General features: G+C 45.1%; 1 protein-coding gene across 1 annotated transcript in view; it reads left to right on the top strand.

Annotated features, from left to right (window-relative positions):
* Positions 1–4,829: 4,829 nt before the first annotated feature.
* RNF145 (ring finger protein 145) overlaps positions 4,830–12,427 on the top strand; it is a 61,369-nt gene continuing 53,771 nt past the window's right edge. Inside the window, exon 1 of the mRNA XM_045028355.1 lies at positions 4,830–5,015. The gene's annotated coding sequence lies outside the window, so the exon portion shown is untranslated. The remainder of the gene's footprint in view (positions 5,016–12,427) is intronic.

Raw genomic sequence — 12,427 nt, 5'->3', positions numbered from 1 at the left:
CCTACAGGCAGTGCACCAGTGGGTGTTTTGTGGGTGTTATTTCTTTAATCAAATTGTATTAATCTCTGTCTCCCATTTCAGCCTTTTTGCATAGTCTAATGCTTGTTTTTCCTTTTCCCCCCACACCCTGCTCCCTTTTTCATAGTCTCTCAGAAGGGGTAGGTGAATCCAATAGCATTTGAGTATGAGTCAGACATTAAAACCTATAGTGTCCGAGTAGGTTCAGACTTGGGCAAAATGAGTTTATTCATGTCAAGTGCATTTTATTTAGGCCTGCACTGCTGGTCATGACCAGTGATTGTCAATGTAATGTAATAGACAGCATGATTGTCTAGAGAACACTCCCCTCCAAAGCCTGGCACGGAACCCAAGATTCCTGCGTCTCCTCATTCTTCTGTCAGCAAATATCTGTGAAACCCACTGGCAAAGGATACTTCTTATCCCCCTCTAGTGGGTGGTCCACAGAGAGGGTGACAACCTATCACTGCTATGAGTTACTCTGTTAGAAGAACTGGCAGAGGTCTGTGCTGTGGATCTAAAGGACACCCTGCTGACACATGTGGGAGTCACTATGATTCCACATGATGGAATTTCTGTTTATTCAGTTTTCTCCTTTAAAAAACTTTGGAAATTGCACACTAAAAAGTATGTTTCAAAAAATGTGATAATCACATTATTTTTCCATAGGACCCTTGCCTCAGTCACAGGAAGAACCTGCTCTGACATTGTGTAGTAAAGGAATATGTCCGTAGGACTGCTGCTTCATTTGTTGCAGAAGTTGGAAGGTGTTTAGTACATGATGCAGGGGATTATGGGAATAGAAAAGGTGGTCTCATGGAGGCAGTTAAATGCTTCTCTGGAAAATTAGATTCTATACGTTCGTCTCCTGGAGTTCCTATGTGATGGGCTTAAACCAGACTTTCCATAGGTGGTCACTAATTGTGCATTCCTCATTTCTGGGTGCCAGACATGAGACCTGTCTGGCATGAGGTCAGATCTGCAGAAGTGCTGAGCACTCACAACTGCAACTGATGTCAATGGAAGCTAGGTAATAATTGGAGATATACCAATCTCCTAGAACTGGAAGGGACCTCGAAAGGTCATCAAGTCCAGCCCCCTGCCTTCACTAGCAGGACCAATTTTTGCCCCAGATCCCTAAGGTGGCCCCCCTCAAGGATTGAACTCTCAACCCTGGGTTTAGCAGGCCAATGCTCAAACCACTGAGCTATCCCCCCCCGCCAAGCTGTGCTTTGAACACACAAAATGCTATATATAACGCTAAATAGGTGCTTAACTTCCATTGGGAGTTAAGCACCTAAATATCTTTGAGGATCTGGATCTAGGTGACTCAGATTGGGAACCCAGAGTTAGTGGATACTTTTGCCCTTACTCTCTGTGTGCCTCAGCTCCCCATCTGTAAAATAGCACCCCCTCACCTTACAGGGGAGTTGTGAAGATAATTAGTATGAAGCACTTAGATACTATAGTGATGAGCACCATAGAAAAGACCATGAGGAAATCCATAATTCTGTGTACAAGGCCAAGTTTGAATAGTGTGCAGTAAATAAGTCGGTGCAACACACTGAACAATGAGGATAAAAAAAAATACTGATAGCTGCTGCTCATTGAGTGAGCACTGGATCCTGTGCTCTGAATGAGGCAGGGGTCCTGTGGAAAAAATAGTATGTGATCATGTAATTAAAGACTGTCATAATGCATGAGCACAAGGGGGTCAGAGTAAAATCTGACATTTCCTAACTTTTCAGTGCTTGACTTTGCAACTTTAATAATGTTCTTTTGACGTACTTTGTGTGTATAATCATTACACTTCATTATGTCACTGTACCTAATACTTACAAAGGCGAACTTTTGTGTGTGTGTGTGTGTGTGTAAGTAAATTAACATAAATGTTTCTTGCAGTAATTGCATGGAAAACACAAATACGAAGTCTCCAGTCGTTTTCCATCTTGAACATACATTGCATTTTCTTCTATGCCAGTGTTTCTGTGGTTCTTGAAACTCCCTCAAAGAGACTTTCTTTGTGTCTGATTTGAGGTGTTGGCACTTGTCCAGCCACTGTCATGAGCTTCCACATTATCTCTGAGCTATGAGAAGGTCTTTTGGAAGTTTTAATGAGATGCCTCTGTGCAGGCTTTTCTTCAGACCTCAACAGAGCTTTTGTTTCTGAGATGTGGCAGCTCTTTTTCTGCTGATTGCTAAAAGTTTGGAATCCAAATTGTTTGGCTGTGTTACTAACAAGATGTAAATGATAATTGAATTCAAAATTCATAGCTACAATAATGGAGAATTATAAAAGGCCTTTGAAATCACTGACAAGTGAAGCAGAATGATTTAAAAAAATGACAGTGGAGCAATTGCAAAGCCATGTACCTGATCTACCCATTAGAAGCTTGTGCCTTTTTGAACTAAAACATTTTTCAGAATGAAAAACATGAGAGATGATGGACGAAACAAAACTGGATTCTTATCATTTGCACACTGAAAGGAAAACTCATAGATTGTTATAATACCCTGATTACATAAATACTTACCAAATAAGAATAGAAACATATCAAAAAAGGAATTCTCAAAACATTTCCTAGAAATGACTGTCACATTATCTGTATTTGTGAGTGATGTGATGGTTCTTTCTGTGTAAGATGCCATTTTTATGCTTCCCAGCAGGAGAACCACTGATTACATGGAGTAGGACTCACAGGCGCTGATACTGCACCATTAAAGCCAACGGGAGCTTTGCCATTGAGTTCAATGAATGTAGTCTGAATCCCACAGAAACAGAAGTTACTTGTATGTAGAGAAAGAAGATAAGGGAATTTTCAAATGGTGGTCTTTGAGTGTTTTGAAGAAGGTTTGGGGCACTCAGACAAGGTTAATTTTCAAAGAATGGACAGAGCTTGTTTGAATATCTGTTCTCAGTAGTGCTGGATGGCTTCAAGGCTAACCCTACACCTCTGTAGAATCTGTGCCTCTGTGGGAAGTCCTCCAATCCTCATGTAAGTTAGACATGGGAGGAAAAAACGTATCCCCTGGACATAACAGGATTTTCGCTTTCTGAATACTTTGTGCTTTTGTGTTGCTTAATTTGAAATGACTTAAACAGTGGAGTGTTACAATTAATAAACCATAAGGACAAATTCATTACTTGGATTTGGCTGTAACTCTTGCTTTACCACACACATTTTGGCCCCAGTTCTGCAGCCCTTACTCAATGAGTATTCCTATGGGACTATTTATATTAGTAAGGGCTGTGGGACTGGGTCTTTAAACAATACTTCCTGCCATTCAGGGCTGTGGTATGAGAGAACTGACTGTGACACAAAATATTCTCTCCAGCTGAAAAAGATGACAAAGCATCACAACAAAAGAGCAATGATCTCTTAGCAGGTCCTGCAACAAAGGAAGCTATTGAAATTAAAGTACACTATTGAAAAAGATTTAGTAAGTTTTTGCAGTGTTGTAGCCATATTGGTCCCAGGATATGAGAGAGACGGAGTAGGTGAGGTAAGCTCGAAACTTGTTTAGTTGGTCCCATAAAAGATACTACATCACCTACTCATCTCTTATAGTAAGTTTTAACATTTTTAATTGCTAAATCATTGTGTGCTTTACAACAGGGTTCCACTGAATTTCATTAAAAAACCTATTATAAATGTACAGTTGTCTATAAAAAAATCCATCCAGAAAATATACCCCTGAATTTTACCAGATGTTGAGGACTGGTTTTCTGAGTTATAGCATAACCATAAATCTTTCAAATCCTAAACAGGCAGAACTGAGACTTGCCCAAGGGTCATTAGCATTTAAAAAAAATCTTTCATCATAATTTAAACCAAGCCTCTGAGTTTAGTGACATTTTTGGAGAAGAGGAATGGTAACAAACTTGTTTTAGGGCTTCAGTTACATAGCTGTCAACCTTTCAAATAGATACTAGACAGATCTTTCAAGTATCTTACTGTAGTTAGGGGGAGACTCCCTTATTTAGAATTGATCACAAAGCATTTTTCAGTCTTTCCCTCTTGCAATGAAGGATTTTGCATTGTCTTCTGGATGAGACATGAAACAGATGATGTGTGCTCTCTTATAGTTAATGAAGAGCTTGTGGCACTTTTTAAAAAGATGCGTTAGACTTTCCTGTGAGGGGAGCTAGAGGGAAAAAACAAAACCATATAATTGTCCCTAATTCCCCCTGTAATTTCCCTCAACTGCAATATTCTTCACTTCCTGTCCTAAATCGTGGCTATTTGCTGCTAAACAGCAGCTGTGATCCAGCCTGGAGGTGGCTGCATGTCAGTGTTTGGTAACGTGATGGCTACACAGCCCTGACCCAGCTCTGCAGAGAGCTGCAACGCTCCCTCGGTTACTATTTGCCAAGCGCGGGGCGGTCCGCAGACAGGTGAAGCGTGGAGATAACACACACACACACACACCCCCAACACACAGGGTCTAGGGTGACCAGACAGCACGTGTGAAAAATCGGGACGGGGGTGGGGGGGTGCACTTGTCCCCGGGGCTGCAAACTGCCGCCCTCGCCAGCCCCCCCTCTTCCTTTCTCCCCTTGGTGGGGCTCTGTGACCACAAAACACCCCTCAGGGGCGAAAGGAAGGGGGGGGGCTGGCGAGGGCGGCAGTTTGCAGCCCCGGGGACAAGTGCCTCAGAGGGGGAAACGCAGCGTGCACGGGGTGGGGAGGCGCTGCGCCGCGCGCCGCCCCGGCGGGGGAGGTTCCCGGGCTCAGCGGCGACGCGGCTGCTGGTGGCGGGGCCGGGAGCGGCGCATGCGCTGCCCGCTGGCGGGGCGGGGCCTGGAGCCGGGGCCGGGCGCAGCGGGGCCTGGCGGTCGCGCGGTCGGTCTGGGCGCCCGGAGCCGGGCGGGGAGGATGGTGCCACCGCCAGACGCTCTGCCGCCGCCGCCCCCGCTGAGCGAGCGCAGGCCGGGCACCGAGCCGCGGCTCTGACCGAGACCCGCCACCGGGGAGGAGGAAACCTCGTCGGCCCAGGTAACTGGCCGCCGCCTGAGGGGCCCCCGCCCCAAATTCCCCCCGAGGGGCCCCCTCCCCCTCCCCCTCCCCCAACTCCCTGCGAGGGACCCCCTGAGCTCCCGCCCCAAATTTCTCCCGAGGGGCCCCCCTGGGCCCCCGCCCCCAACTCCCTGCGAGGGACCCCCTGAGCTCCCGCCCCAAATTCCCCCCGAGGGGCCCCCCTGGGCCCCCGCCCCCAACTCCCTGCGAGGGACCCCCCAACTCCCTGCGAGGGACCCCCTGAGCTCCCGCCCCAAATTCCCCCCGAGGGGCCCCCCTGGGCCCCCTCCCCCAACTCTCTGCGAGGGACCCCCTGAGTTCCCGCCCCAAATTCCCCCCGAGGGGCCCCCCTGGGCCCCCTCCCCCAACTCCCTGCGAGGGACCCCCTGAGACCGAGCCCCCGCCCCCTCCCCAAATCCCTCTGAGCCTCCCGCCTCCTCCCCCAACTCCCTGCGAGGGACCCCCTGAGCCCGAACCCCCGCCCCCTCCCCAAATCCCTCTGAGCCTCCCGCCCCCTCCCCCAGCTCCCTGCGAGGAGCCCCCTTGAAGCTCCCAGTCGCTCCACAAATATCCCCGATTCTCCCCAAACCAGCCCCTTTAGTCCCCCTCCCCTCCCGACTCCCCCACATTCCCCCCGAGGGCCCCTCTGCACCCCCAACGAGCCCCCTCCCCGAATCCCCCACGAGGGCCCCCCCCGCCTCTCCAAATTCCTCTCCGAGGCCCTCCCTGAACCTCTGCTCCGCTTCCCGCGCCCCCGAACCCCCCAGTCTCCCCACAAATATCTCCACCCCCCCAGCCAGCTCCGTCAGCCCCCTCCCCGCCCGACTCCCCAAGGGCCCCCCGAACCTCTGCCCCCTCCCAAATTCCCCGGAGGGCCCCCCAACCAGCCTTCTCCCCAAATCCCCCACGGGGGCCCCCTGCACCCCCGCCCGAGGGCTCCGATTCTTCCCCTCTCTCTCCACAAATACCTCCCGAGGGGGCCCCGATCCCCCCAAACCAGTTCCCTCCGCCCCCCAATCCGCCGCCGCCTCCGCAAATACCCCCCTTTGGGGGGGCTGAATCCTCCGCGACCCCCTTTCCCCTCCCCAAATACCCCTACTCCACCCCAATTCTCCTCCTCCGCTGGGCCTCTGAATCCTGCTCGCCCGCCCCGGGCAGTGGGGGAATTCCCCGGCCTCGGCTCCCTGCCGGCGGCTCCTGGTTTGCAGCGCGGTGCGGGGGGTTACTGGAGTTCAAACGCAGCTGAGCTCAGCGGGGCCCGAGGAAAGGATGCGAGGGGCTTTGCAGCAGCATCAATGATTCATGGGACATCTTGCATTGCAGTCAGGGGCAAACAGGAAACAGGTCCCTGGTTAGAAAGGCCCTGGGACGGGGAGGCGGAATTTGGTTTACAAACAGAGAGTTGAACTGTTGGTACAGAGCTTGACTCAAACCCAGAGGATGAGCTGGTGCTGCAGTCGTGACCAAGGTTTATGGCTCAGTGGTAGAGGCTGCAGTGCTCTGGTTCCCCGTGTCTCTATTCACATTCTGGTCTTGCAGCCCTCCGAGAAGGAGACAGGACTGTAAATATCACTAACGCTTTTTTGAGGGCAGACACTGCAAGTTTTTAAGTGTGAGAAACAGCCCCTACCGCAGACTTTGTGAAATTCAGGTAAGGAAGTGAGAAGGAGAGAGGCCTGGTTATTTTAAAAGTATGTGATAATGCTTATGTAAGAGACCTTCTCTTTCTCAGTCTGGTTAACTTTCTCTGCTTTTATTGCTAATGTCACTTTAGCTGTTTCTTCAAGATCTTCCTTCTCTCTTTACAGTAAGGCTTGTGACATGGTTTTGTATCTTGAATTTTAGTGTACGATGGAGTATGGTCCCATGTGTTGTATGTGCCTTTGACATATGGACCGTTACCAGAATGATGCCTCTCTTTCAGATATAACAACACTTTGTAGGCAGGGGAGAACAGTGTGTGTGAGAATAAGATGCTTGGCGGGGAGGGGGAAGGTTTTTAAAGTTTGGAAAAAAACAAAACAACACACAAACCAAAATTGGTTTTGCCTACAAAAAGGAACTGTTTTTATTACAGTAATATGTGCAGTTGATTGTCAGTTAACTAGAAGACTTCAGGAATACCTTTGACACAACTGTAAGTGGTTTGTTTGCATGTGATATTCTAATGGAAATTTTTTTAACTTTTTTAGTTAGCCTTTTAAACACAAAAAAAAATTAGGTGCTTCTGTGGTCCCTTCAGTGTGTGTGTGTGTACTCTCTTCTGTAGTTTTAATACAAAAATCTTATCTACCAGTTCATCTTCTGGACTGCTATGCTTAGATTTTTTTTTTTTAAAGTAAGTCGGTGTTAGACTGCAGTACATTTTTTTTTCATGTAATATATCCAGGTTTCAAACTGAAAAAACAGGAAACCATTCTGATTTTTGTTTGGTCACACTGATGTGTAGTTTAGTAAAAAAAAAAAAAAGCTTTCATTAGAAATTCATTTTTTTCTCTTCTGTAAGACATTGCAGATATTAAATCATCACAATCCATTATTTTGGCTGTCCATGCCAACTATTTTAAATAATCAGCTATCTGTGAAGGAGAGAAACTGCAGCTCTGCCTTGGTTTTAGTCAACCTACTACTATATACTGCAACATGCCAGGATTAACATTTTCCTGTACGGAAGACATGCAGGAAGCTTTGTTTGTTAATCCCTAAATTCATTAATATTGTTGCATGATGTAATGAGGCAGTGGTCGTCTTTGAGAGAGATTTTATGTAGTAGGATTGTGACCATTTTACAATACAGAAAAATGGATGTTCTTCCTGGGTCCAAAATATAGTGGGCCAATGTTTATCTTGTTTACACCAGTTTCATGCTGTTGTAAATCCATTGAAGTTGCTACTAATTCTCTCAGACTGTTTGAACAGACACCAGGGACTCTTCTCTTTGTTGAAGCTGATGGAAATAGATTATTGCCTCAGTTCTTCAGCAGCTTAAGTCTGGGACAAATTTTAAGAAAAAATGCACATAAAGCCAATAAAACAGTAAATGGATTGGTATGTGTCTTTGAAATTGTCCTCTGCCTTATGCTTGGTACTGGCTTCTTTTTTAAAAAAAAAAAAAATCTCCATGCTGTTTACTAAACTTGAGACTGAAGACTCATATTGGTTACCTTTTATGGAGACTGTAGGTAATTTCTATTTCAATCCACTAGAACACAGTTTTATATTTAATTTTAAATAATGGACTTCATGTGCGTTGTGCTTTTTTGGATCCAAATACTACATAGAATGTCATTTTAACCATAAGTGCATATACCTTTTTTAACATGTATGTTTGTGGTTATAAAAATTGTATGTTCTAGATGCACTGAAAATACTCTCCACATGCCATAGCTGCAGTCATTAAACACTGCGACATAGTATCCCTTGCATTTAGTTTTGTAAGATTCCTTTTGCTTTTGGGTAAGTGATCTGCCTAAGTCATTCCCTTAGGAATTTTTTTTTTTAAAGTTTTGTCTTAGGCCCTGATTCTGCAAAGTCTTGCCTGCTTAACTTTACTTACATCCCCCTGAAGTAAACAACTACTTGCATTTTGTGAAATTATGTATGCATATAATGTTTTGCAGGATAATGTTCTTAGATTGTGGTATAATTGAACGCTGTATGTTTTTCACCTTGAGAGATGTTTTTCAGCCCTCTGAAACATCCTACAGTACATCATCCCAGTATTTTCTTGTGAAAGTTTTGATGTGTTCACATCTTGAGTTTCCATGTCTTTTTAAATATTTTTTTTTCCTAATGGCAGCAGTCATTCATTCATTCTTTGCTATCACGTAAATCTAGTTGTAGGGAAAAATTCAAGACTGTTAGACAGTCCTGGAGACTGAAGCTCTTTATTCACAGAACAGGTATTTCATAGGTACAAGCAGTGGAAGCTTCCTAAATGCCCAGTGTGCTTCATTGTTGACCTAGAGCAGTGTTTCCCAAACTTGGGATGCCGCTTGTTTAGGGAAAGCCCCTGGCAGGCCGGGCCCGTTTGTTTGCCTGCCGCGTCCGCAGGTTTGGCCGATTGCAGCTCCCACTGGCCACGGTTTGCTGCTCCAGGCCAATGGGAGCTGCTGGAAGCAGCGACCAGTACATCCCTCAGTCCGTGCCGGTTCCAGCAGCTCCCATTGGCCTGGAACAACGAACCGCGGCCAGTGGGAGCTGTGATCGGCTGAATCGGTGGACACGGCAGCTAAACAAATGGTCCCGGCCCGCCAGGGGCTTTCCCTAAACAAGCGGTGCCCCAAGTTTGGGAAACACTGACCTAGAGGAATCCTCTCTAAAGCCCTGTCCATGCTACATCTTCTAACTGATTGTGTAACCAGTTATTGACATGGCTAAGGTGGGAGGGATAGCTCAGCGGTTTGAGCATTGGTCTGCTAAACCCAGGGTTGTGAGTTCAGTCCTTGAGGTGGCCACTTAGGGATCTTGGGCAAAATTGGTACTTGGTCCTGCTAGCGAAGGCAGGGGGCTTGACTCAATGTCCTTTCAGGGTCCCTTCCAGTTCTATGAGATAGGTATATCTCCATTTATTTATTTAAATGTAGCTTGTGTCCATATACAAGTACCTAAAACTAAGAATGGTCAGTATCACCCTCTCACATAGTTGTGGTTCTTGTAACAAGTTCAGCACACTGTTTCTTTGCAGGGTATTCAGGATACCCTCACTGGGCCCACTTACCCAGTTTGGTTGGTCCTCGTTCCTTCTAGCTTTTGGAGACAAGACATCCAATATTGCATTATCTCATATGCTGCTGTCCTTGCTCTGCAAGCATGTGCTCTGGGCACTCTTGTCCCCTGCAGAAGCACTATCGGATAGTTGCCCAGATTTTCCTAGAATACACTGATACAAACTGGCTAAGGTGACCAACTTCTGGCTGGTTAGAAGATGTAGAGTTGGACAGGGTCTAAGGGTGTTTCAGTCTCCATGTCAGTTCACTCTGTGAACATTTCAGCAGAAATGCCAAATAGAGATGCAATTTGTTATGGTATTGTTAAAGATGTGCTCTCCTGTCTTCAGAGAACTGGACTGAAACCACCAACTAATTTCACACAGTTCACAAAACCAGCAGCCCACTCTTACCTGATCTGGATTTGAACTGATAATACACCTCTACCTCGATATAATGCTGTCCTTGGGAGCCAAAAAATCTTAACACGTTATTGGTGAAAGCATGTTATATTGAACTTGCTTTGATCCACTGGAGTGCGCAGCCTTGCCCCCCCCCCCCCCCCCGGAGCACTGCTTTACCGCATTATATCCAAATTTGTGTTATATCAGGTGGTGTTATAGCAAGGTAGCGGTGTATATAAATGAAAGGTTCTGTATTTCTTTCATTTCCTGGCTGATCGGGTTCTATGTTGATTTGTTTACCCCCTTTTTCAACAAACTTTAGCCATAGTTCAGTCTTCTTGGGAGACAGGTTTTTACCTATTTGAGTGTAAAGAATAGACGAGGCGTATCATATTTACAGTCTGCCTTTAAAGAATACAGCTGTTGTGAAACAGTTAGGTGCTTTGGTTGGCACTGTAGGAATACAGAGGATGACATTCTTTGCCCCTTATTATTTATAACCTAAATCAAATACAGACAAGCATTACAGGCCAAACTGGACCCTGCAAACTTACACACATCTGAGGCACCATAAGTAGTCCTGTTTACTTCAATGGGACTAAGTAAGGTGCTTAAAGTTAGGCAAATGTATATGTTTTGTCAGGATTGGTGCCTAAGTAGATGGGAGGTATCAAAGACATATGTTGCACTCTTAGTGTGTGTGTGTGTGTACGTGTACATAACAGTACATGGTGGGTTATTGATAGGGGAGTGGAAGAAATTAACTAAAATCTTAAAAATTTTACAGTTATAGACAGTAAATTCTAATCTCCCTGCACGTGGAATTTTCCCATATGCTTCCAGGAGTTAATGGAAGTTAGGAATGTAAAACCTCTACATTTCAAGATCATAGTAAACATCTCTCTAGGCACTTGGCTCACCACTCTTCTGATTATGCTAATAAGATAAACTCACATTTACTCACCCCCTTCCCAGAAGCTCATTCCATAATAGGAAGGGATGATCCACTCTTTTGAGACCCTTTGGCAGAAAAGCATGTATATTGAGTGCCTGTGTGTAGCTTGAATTAAATAATTAACCACAATGGCCTCAATTCACATTTGTCTTTAATTTTGTGTGGGTTATTGGACCCTGAATGTTTTGCCTTTAATTTAACAATTCACTTGGTTTTTAGAGGAAAATAAACACCTCTGTTCACTTGATCTTGTCAGTGCTCTAACAATTCATTTTATTGCACCATATAGAAAAAAATAGTCTGTATACTCAGTAACTTCTTGTTCAAATAGCAAAAATGCTATGTCTGCTTGCTGTACTGGCTCCTTGTAAAACTCTTAGAATGTAGTGTTCAAATTCAATCTTGATAAGATTTGAATTTGCTGAGCTCCTATAGTAAACCCTGAAAACTGGGTTTTAGTGGAAGTACTGACAAGTCCCTAATTATAGTGTTACAATGCATAATATTTTCCATTTGCTGCTTTAGTATAGTTATTTGCAAGTCTGCACCATAGCCAGCCTCTCTTTGCAAAAATATTAGTGTGCTGTCACTGTTCACTTAAAAATTACGTGTAATTCATACATTTTGTACTTCCCTTGTTATCCCCTGCCACTGAGCTGGGGCAGGAAGAAAATAATTTAATGAAAACTCTGGAAACAGAACTGTTCTGCTGGATCATCAGTCCCCAACCCAAAATATTGGACTTCTCTGTGGACTTGTATCAGCATTGGATTTTTTCTGTGTATTTGGCACATAACATTGTCCCTCCATTCTGTCTTGTTCTTGTATATTTCAACACTATGCCAGTTTACAAGAATCCAACTCTCTGAAGAACTCAGAATTGTTTTATATTTCAAATCTCCTGCTCCAAAGAAGAGAGCAAACATGCATCTCAATGTCCCTGTGTTATGTGCACACACTCAGAGCACAGCTGGTGGGTCTAATTTTAGGCTTACCAGCCTTGACATTGAATCTTTTAATAGTTCTTAGTCAAAACAGTCTCTGATGCAGCTAGGTGTTCTGTTTTAAATAAATGTTTAACCAAGTTTAGTTTATTTAAAAAAAAATCAAAGCTTTGCATAGCAGTATTCTTAAAAAATGTGTTTTTCCCCAGTGTAAGTGGAGCCTATGGACCAAATTCTGCTCTTACACCCATGAATCCAAAATCAGTATGGTTTCACAGGTATTGGAGCAGAATTTGGACCTACATCCCTTTTCAGTTTCTTTCAGATTTCTCCAAGCCTCTCAAGACATGAGCTTGTGAGGTGCTGAGTGCCTTTTCTG

The sequence above is a fragment of the Mauremys mutica genome, chromosome 8, assembly GCF_020497125.1.
Source record: "Mauremys mutica isolate MM-2020 ecotype Southern chromosome 8, ASM2049712v1, whole genome shotgun sequence".
Taxonomy (NCBI): Eukaryota; Metazoa; Chordata; order Testudines; family Geoemydidae; genus Mauremys; species Mauremys mutica.
The sequence above is the reverse complement of the archived record's forward strand: the minus strand, read 5'-3'. Positions and strand labels throughout refer to the sequence as shown.